The sequence below is a fragment of the Chelonoidis abingdonii genome, chromosome 4, assembly GCF_003597395.2.
Source record: "Chelonoidis abingdonii isolate Lonesome George chromosome 4, CheloAbing_2.0, whole genome shotgun sequence".
NCBI lineage: Eukaryota > Metazoa > Chordata > Testudines > Testudinidae > Chelonoidis > Chelonoidis abingdonii.
Window position 1 is genome coordinate 74,831,490 of NC_133772.1, and position 9,836 is coordinate 74,841,325.

Here is a 9,836-nt window from a genome sequence, read left to right on the forward strand (position 1 = left end):
GGGAGCTACTGCCCAAGACATAGAGTGCCATTTTTACCTGGATTAGTCACTGCACTGTGGGTATCTAACTCAGCACTTTGCAAAGTGCCTTAGCAGCCCTTAATTTTTCTGCATTATCTTTAAAAGTTAATTCTACCTAATTATTATTGAACTAGTTGACCCGACTCCTGTTCTCCCTCCCCTGCATTGCTCTCACTTTTTGGTAGGAGGCCACCTGCTCAGTATTTTGATTCTGGAGATCCCAGCTGTGTACAAGACCCCTCAGCTGAGGACAATCACTTCCCATTAGCTGCTATTTCTAATGACTTTCCATAGACGTGCTCATTAGTGTTTCTGTGCTTCCAAGAAGGTTAGGAACAGCTACTTACATTTGCAGAATTAAGCTATTCAGGTCATCACTGTTCTTATTTGCTGTTTCTGGCTTGCAGCCAAACAATGGCATCCAACTTAAAAACAATGTTTTTTTTAAATCTCAAAAGACTCCTTAATACATTTTAAAAATTACTCACTAATCAAGAGGAGCAGGGATGAGGACATGACTGTCCCAAAAACAAGAAGGTAACACCTTCATCAAATTTATTGGATTAAAGGGATAGAACAATGGCTTCTATTCCCCATGCAATATCTTTGGAGATCACATTATATTAAGTTATGAATGGTTTAGGTAACATGGTGGGCCAGGGGTCATAAGCAACTTGAAGGTGGGGAGAGAGTTACCACAGCTTCTCCATGAACCAAAAACAATGAGGGACAATTAAGATCATTTAGGTTATAAATACCTCCAGAGAGGCATGTTCCCCTGGGGAGACTTGCATGTACTACTTCCAACTGGGTTTTCTGGAGACCAATATAAAAAGAAAGGGCTTTTGATTAAAAAAACCCAAAAACCTATGTTTAAACCGACTTGAGGCCTTCTTTCTGATCCAGCAACCAGGCAGGACTGTAGGGTCATGTGGTACCCAGGAGGAATATGGCTGCCTAGTCCCAGACTTCTTCTTTCCTCACATATTAGTTAGTCTCTACTTTACTTTCCTAGCAAATTGGCAATACATTTGTCCTTAAAAATTTTATCTCCTTGTAATGGGGTGGTTACCCTGCTCCTGCCCTTCGGAGCTTAAAACAGACCTGGGAGAGGGCTGTGGCTGGGAAAGCAGCTCATAGGCTGACTGAGGAAGCAGCCACAGCTGGGCTACACTCCAATTAGGCCTCAGCTGGCCCTATATAAGAGGCTGGAAGCCAGGAGCTCAACAGTCTCTCTGCCTTCAGAGAGAGAGAGAAGGGCCTGGCTGCCTGCACAAAGGGTACTGAGAGTGAAGCAGGGCTGGGGAAAGGTCAGAGGAGCAGGGAAGCTCTAGGCTAGCAACTCCCCAGGCTGTAGAGCCTGGTCCTAGGCCCACAGAGGTACTGGGAGGCAGAGGAAGGCAGCAGGTCTGAACCTCCTCGCTTATGAGTGGATTTTACTCTGCAGTCTGCCCCAGGGAGAAGGGGCTTGATGATGACTGGCAGTAGCCCAGACTGAGGCAAGGTGGGGATTAGAGGGTTGGGGGTTCCCCAGAGAAGGGTGACCCAGAGGCAGATTGTGGGGGTATTTCCGGGGGCAGTACCCCAGATAAAAGGGCAGTACCCCAGATAAAAGGGCAATGGGAGGGACTCGGGGGCCAGTGGCAGTGGGACACTGGCCTGCGGAGGATGCTCTGGAGGCTGGATGAGCTAATTCCCCGAGACAACCAGCAGGAGCTGCTGCAAGGGTGAGTCCCACACCGTTACACTCCTGAATAAATATCAAATTGTTGAATATGGATTCAGATGAAAAAAGTGAGAGGTAACAAAAGACCTAGGCCTGAATCACCTAAGTAGCTGAAGGAGGAGACTTCAAGGCCCCAGCAAAACCTAGCCCAGGATATGGTGGTACTGAAAGAATTCCTTACCAACAGATTGGATTCAATCTCCAGAGATATCTCTGGCCTCTCTAAAGACGTATATGATGTAAAATCCTGAATGCCTCACTTGGAAAACAGTCCACAAAAGGCTGCCATTGAAATCAATGAAATTAAAGAAGAAACTGTTTCCCTAAAGGATAAACTGGAGGAAAAACAGAATGACTTAGAAAACAGATCTTGAAGAAACAACCTTAATCTCTTGGAGTTGCTGAATGTTTAGAGAAGGATATTATCGTCTTTCTTCAGAAACTGCTCCCTGAGTGTTAAATTGGACTCCCTGTTAGATATTGCCTGGAACTAGAAGGTGAGAGTCTGACAAGCCCAGACCCAATACCTTCAAGCTGCTGAAGGTCATTAATACAGTAATGTTAATGAATGCTGCCAGAAAAGCTAGAGGCCTTATGTACAAAGGTCACATGATCTTTTTCTTGAATTCTCAGCTGAACTTAAAAAAAGGGCTGCATTCAATAGCATAAAGCAGATCTGAGAGAGACCAACATCAGATACAGCATCAGGTATCCATTCACTTTCACTGTGGATTTAGCAAGCTCCACAAGATTTTGCAAAACTACTCTGAAGCTTGGCAGACATTTCAAAGACTGAGATCAGATTTGAGCAAAAACAGCAGAATGTTTATTTCCACCATAGAATGCATATCTCAGGAAGTTTAAAATTGGTTTATTTTAATATGTGTCCTTAGAGATATGGTAATATTCTCTTATATAACCTTCCAGCTCCTAGCAGATAACCTGCTAGGCTGAACTCTTCTATTGATTTCCTTTTGTACAGAGCAATAACAACAATCAAATATGACTGCAATGTGTAGAGAAACAGTTTAACACTAAGCTGGGGAATATAGCACCATCAACTGAGTGAAGGATTAGCCACACTAATCATCACAACTTGCACAGCTATTCAGAGTCTCATCTAGTTCTGCCTCTGATGGATCATGTTATGGCAACCACAAGACCTTTGGAGCAATCAATACTTCTGTCATGTAAACTAGACTATCATCTAAACTTTAAATAGCACTAGTTACTCAATTTCATCAGGGCATTTGACATATTATGAATATGATTTTAATATATTTATAAATATATATTGTCCTAATTTATGGTGATTTGCAAAATCAATTGTAAATATACATGTGATGAGTCTGCATATAGAGAGAGATGTTTAGAATATTATTAGATAATATAGGGAGGAGAGGATCATAAATCCATAGGTATCTGAACATGCCCATAATGGCTTGTTTTAAGTCTGTTAATTGTTTGTTTTCTGTTACAAATATACTTTGGAAGATATATTATATTGAACTATAGAGTTTTTTGGTGTATCTGACACCTTTAGAAGATCAACTGCTGACAAATTCATTCAAAACTAAACAGTATCTAATATATATAAATACATATTTCCCCATTGATATCATCTGTAGCTTTAGAATAAGGTTATATAACTGAATATATCTTTTTAAAACTTTGACAGGATTTTTTTAGACTGTGCTCCTGGAATGTGAGGGACTTAATCAACCTTAAAAAATTAAAACCCTCAGATCAAAAAAGAGACAAGTAGCTTTATTGCCGGAAACTCATCTTGCAGAAATAGATGCAATAGAATCAAGAAGATGTGGGTAGGTGTAAAGTATCATTCATCACTGAATTCTAAAAGGAGAGGCACATCCATCTTAATTCATAAAAGTATAATTTTTCAATGTATACAGTCTTGGTCTGATCCTGAAGGAAGATACATTCTTCTTGTAGGCTGTTTCAACTCAAAGTTTATTCTAGTCTAAGAATTATTTACAATCCAAGTCGAGAGAATTCTGAATTTTTCAGAGACATTATAGACATTCTTTCTAATAAATAAATAAAAAAACAACAATTCTGGTAATACTGGGAGGCAATTGTAACATTACACTAGATAGACACCTAGGCAAAACCAATTACATGAGACCTAGCTCTCAAAGCACAATAGGTAACCCTCATTAATGGATGAACTTCTTTTAAAAGATTTATGGAGATGGAGACACCCAAGGTGCACGACTATACATGTTTCTCTCCAGTACAAGAATCTTACTTGGGAATTGATTTTTTTTTTCTTGTGTCTTCAGAACTGATTCCAGCATATTTAGAATCAATTATTGATAATATATTAATTTCAGGTCATGGTGCAATTATATTTACCATAGACCCTAATTACACTTTATTAAGCAGTGGCTTAACACTCTGCTACTAAAAGATGCAACCTTTCATTGTACAGTTGACTCAATCATCTCTAATTTCTTATGAGAAAATAAGCACTCAGTTACCTTCGATCCTATCTTTTGGGAAGCTCTGAACATGACTGTAAGGGGTAAATGAATAAAGTACGCCTTCCAAAAGGAGAGAGAGAGAGAGAGAGAGAGAGAGAGAATACTAGACTCTCTGGCCAAGGAAATAGATGATTTGGCAAAAACACACAAGAATGACCCCCCCAAAATGAGAACCTCCTGCACTGTCTAATCAATGACAAATATAAATATAATGAGTGGAAATTCAGCTTGGCTGGATAAGCATTCAATATTGTCAAACACAGATATTATGAATGGGGAGATAAAGCAGGTAAGGTTCTTGCCACAAGACTTAGGATGGAGCTAGTCAAACAATATTTCTTTCTTATAACTAGAAATTGGGAGTGCCATCCTTAAACCAATATTGATAAATAATCAATGTAAGCTGTTTTATCAAGCTTTATATAAATCAGACAACCAATTTGACTCTAATAAATTTGATCATTTCATTGAAGGCCTGTCTTTTAATACCCTAACTTCTGAAGGAATGTTGTTTATGGACAAAGCTTTCTCAACAAAGAGATTGAACAGGCTATAAAAAGTATGAGTTCTAGCAAGGGCCCTCAGATGGACGGCTTTCCAGGAGATACGTACAAAATGTTTTGTAATCAGCTATCTTCTAGTCTTTCAAAGGTATTTACTGAAACATTTAAAAAAGGAACGATTTCTAATTACATGAGAACTGTTTTAATTACATTAATATTAAAGAAGAACAAAGATGATCACAAATGTGGTAGCTTCCACCCCATATCTCTATTGAACACAGATTGCAAAATAATTACAATCATTTTAGTGACATGACTGAACACCATCATGCGATCAGTTACACACACAGATCAGGTTTGTTTCGTTATAAGATGATTGATTGCTGATATTACCAGAAAAATCATTCACTTAATCTAGCAAGCTCAGATGCAGCAAAGGCCTTTGACAGTGTTGAATGGCCTTATTCAATGGATGTTGTAAAAACACTTTGGATTTGTAAAAAATATTTCTGAATTGGGTCAGCAAATTCTACAACTCTCCCCTCACTTCCATATTAACTAATGGAATTATTTCCTTCACATTTCAACTAGAAAGAGAGATACAAAAGGGCTGCCCTCTCTTGCCCCTCCTTTTTAATCTATCCCTTGAACCACTTGTAATGTATGTACATCAGCCTTAAAACCCCCTGGTCAGAAGAGAGAGGGACAAGGAGACAGGTGATGGCTAGAGGCCACAGATCTGACTGGGCACTCCTGGAGTGGACTTTGGCTAGTGTGCAGGGATGGGAAATACATGTGCAGCTACCTGAAACTGTGACAGCTTCTACACAGTGAAATCTTTCACTCATGTTTTATTTAAATGTGTTACTTTAAAGCATTTCTTTGTGTAAGGGAAAAAGAAAAGTCAACATTCTTCCTGTCATTTAGATTTTTAGAGTGATATTTTTTTCTGAATTTGGTCCTAGCGTCCCAATTCCTTTGATGTAAACATGACATCACTCTAAAAATGGATCCTTAAGTATCTTAATTCTTACCCTGTGGCTTTCTTTTTCACCAGAGATATATGAAATAGACCAAAGCTTTAGAAGGCTTGTGGTTTGGATGCACTGTTAAGAACATTTTGATATATCTGATCAGATTTCCTTCATATTTCCTTGTTTGTTTTTAATTGCTTTTTTATCTTAGTGCATTTTCTTTAAGGGAGGCAGGCCCAAACCCAGACCTTGGATCAAAACTCAATGAACTTCAGGGAAGCTCAGATGCAGAGGAGAACTTTGAGGTTTAGGCCCTTTTTTTTTGTTGTTGTTGTTTTTTAAACCTACACTTATAGTCAGTCAAACCTCAGAGTCTGGAGTTGTTTTGAGAATGCTGGCATTAAATGAGCTAGGAAAGCTTTAGGACAGGGAACCAGTCTGACTAGTCTTGGTTTATCATATGGAGCCATGCAAGTGGAGCCTCATGCATGCATGGTGCACCATTGAAGTTAAAGGAGCTCCACACATAACTAAGGGCCTTTCCGATTTAAGGATCAGTGCTTTAGTCCAGTAAAATAGTACTGTAGTATCGTCAGCCACAAATGTTCAGAGATCACAAGTCAGGATCTCAGAAATCATGAGATGGGCTTAAAAATCATGAGATTAAAAACAACAGTAAAACAAGTTTGGTTTCTTTTAATCTGCCTTCTTCTTTTTCAGCTTCATCCTCCAGTCAGCTCTAGTTAGCATAAATATATTTCATCACCTTGTGACCTTCAGGTCATGGTTCTTTGCAACAGGAGTTGAGAATGAACCACTTCATGTGCCATTTTGGAAAGAGCACATATATTTTTCCATAGAACTAAAAAGGTAGTGGTCAGCAGCGATGTGAAATAGAAACATCATTGAAGTGGAAGCAGACTTGTGTAGTAGGGGATGTAATGAATGTAAACATGGTGCAGATTTATCATTCTATAAATATACTCAGTCTTCTGATAAATCTTTTTTATTACAGCAATTTTTGGCATAATGTTTTACCTTGGCTTCCACCTACAGAGAGTCTATCCATGTCTCCCACCTTCACAAAGCTTGTCCCCAAAGACCGTTCTGTAATAAGAGTGAAGAGATTTTATTATTGCTTTTGTTCATCGTGCTTCCTGCATCCAGTGATATGCATCTTATTCTTCTGGACATAAACTGTGCCAGATTTACTGGGGGATTAATCAATACCTGTTATTAATCACAATCACAACTGGTAATCAGATACGTAATTGCCAATTTATTAATTAGTGTAACTCTGTTCAAATGTCAAGTCATTACATTTCCAGTACATATCATTTTAAATTCAACCCAATATCTAGAAAGCTGTACAATTATACATAAACCCCCTGTAATTTATTACGTAGCAATAGTGCTTTTTATTATAAATTATTTATTTATTTTTCCCCAGTCACTCAGACTGTTTCCTAATCTATTTATAGGGTTTTTTCTTATTGTGTATATATAATCTAATATATAAGAATTTATTGCACTTCCTAGTAATAAACAATAGAAGGTCAATACAAACCCAATCTGGGAATGTTTAGAGTTCTTGTTTTGAATTGTCCCTTCAATGTGATAAATGCTTCAGCCAGAGAACAACATTTGAGTACATTCCAGATGCTGATAAACTGAAATTATTTGCTTTCTTCTGCTGGAGGACACAATTTATATTAACAAAGCAGCATTTCATTTTATTAACTAGGGCACTGGTTTATTTTTGCCAGACTGTAGATGCCATCTAACTGGTAATTAATTGACCTTTCTCCTGTAAAGATCTGGGGAAAAGAATCTTAACCAACTGCTGAACAACTTAACAGAATGAAAGGAATTAAGAAAGCCGCTCATTACAATGGAATCGTATTTTTCTTTGTCATCTTATTGCTTTTGTTGCTAAAGATATAAAAAAATAATTAGAAAAAAGGAACTTTCCCATAAAGTCACCAGTTTGGCTTCCACTCTCTCCCACCTCCACTGATATTGCCCTTATCGAGATATCCACTGTCCTCCTCATGGCCAGATCTCATGGTCTTTATTTAGTCCTCATCCCTTGTGACTCCCACTTCTGTCTTTCACACTTCTGACAACACTCTGTTTCACAAAATCTTGTCCTCCCTTGAGGCAAGTTTGTGGCTATACAATCTTGACCATATAAGAGGCAGAGCAAAGCAATGCAACTCCTCACAGACACAATTCCTTCCTGCTCCCCATTGTGCTTGGAGGGTAATAATCTGCTAGTGACCCATACCACACTGTGCTAACTAAGTAGTGATGGTCAGCAGAGCTAATGTTCTATCCATTCTCTGCTCAACTGGAGCATGGCGGGAGGCAAGTATCAGACGCGGAGTGCAGGCTTTCCCCTTACGCTCTGAGAGCTGAAGTCCAAGGAGGCCATGAAAGCGTGTGGAAGTGGTTTAACTCCACTCTTCATCCATGCATAATTAAGATATGACAGTTTCCTACTATATCCTTAAAAAACCTTATTGAATTAAGCTTTAGGTAGCTTTAAAGTCCATTGTTTTAGAAATGCAAAGTTGGTGTATTATTGTGAACTTATATGTAACTTCTATTGGGGGAGCTGTGACCAATGTAAACCCTGAGTAGTGTTATGAACTTCAAAGTACTATTTACAAGCTACATATAAAGTCTGAGAAAACATATCACCTTCGGTTATGCAAGAACTTGGACTTTTGAAGCTTCATCCTGAGAAGTAGACCTTTGTCTGCTGATCACCTGCTATGGGAGGACAAGCTCAAAGGCCCAAACCATATATAGGAGAGACTGAACGATTTGTGGGTGTGACTGTTCTAAGAAAATAGCTGTTTTGGCCTTGTAATTGCAGGGGAAAAAACCCTTGGTGGAGTTCTGATCACCTGCCAGAACTCTTGTTGGAGTTGGCAGTGATCTCTGCTAAGCTTATTAGTATGCATGTAGGTTCTTTTATTGTTTTTAATGTTTTTTCTACAAAGCTTTCACTTTAAAAATAAATGTGCTTGATTAGAAAGGGTGGTGTGGTAACTTACAACTGAGAGCAATTACACTGTATGTGTCTTCTGAGGAGAAAGTGGTACATGCAGGCTTAGGCAATCTTTATTGTTGGGGAAACTCACAGTAGAGGCAGGGAATAATGCAGTCTTGAAAAACCCTAGTTAGGAGGGAAAGATGTGGGTTTCTACCCAAGAGAGGTAACAGCTGAGAAGCCAGGAGTGGATGTCATTGTTGGATCATGAGGGGGAAAATACAGGTGAAATTGCTGTGAACTATGACATGCATTACTCTGGCTTTTGGTTTTCATGGCACTGCCCCATTCAGATTTTATTTTCTCATTTCCTTATTTTATTTCCTCATTGTGACACTGATTTATTGTGTGGCTCCAGATAAGACATCTGATGTCTGGTAATGCAAATTCTTATATCAATAGTCCTTGAATTCGATAGGACTACTCATGTGAGTAAGGGTTTGCAGGATTAAGCTTTTGACTATAATTTAGCCATCTGTAAAATGAGCATATCAACACTTACCGCCCTCAAAGATGTGGATAAACTATACAACATGTCTTGAGATTCTAAGATGAAAGATGCTACAAGTATATCACTACAAAACATTAGCATCAAATATATAGCTCACAGCTTGTAAAAATCTATGAGACAGATCCAAGACAGTCTTATTTCAGCATCATTGTATCTCATCCCATGTGTGTTTTGCATAAGTTACATATTATGTATTTCACCATTTAATTTTATCTATATGATAGTGATATTTAACTGGAGAGTGATTTAAAGATATATAACTAGAGCGAGACATTTTTGTATGCATATCCATGTTTTGCATATACCACATGTAGAATGAAATTGCAGGGGAAATAAATGCTTTTGTTCCATATGTAGTTACACAGTCAGCAGTACATTTTTCTCTTACCTTCAAAGTGGACAAAGCACAGCAGAGAAGTAGAAGCTATTGAAAATGTAATAGCTGGATTACTTGGAATTTTTGTTAGCATTGTACATTACATCCATGTTAAAAGAAAATAGCTGTAGCATGAATAAGAGTCTCTTACAATGAATACCCA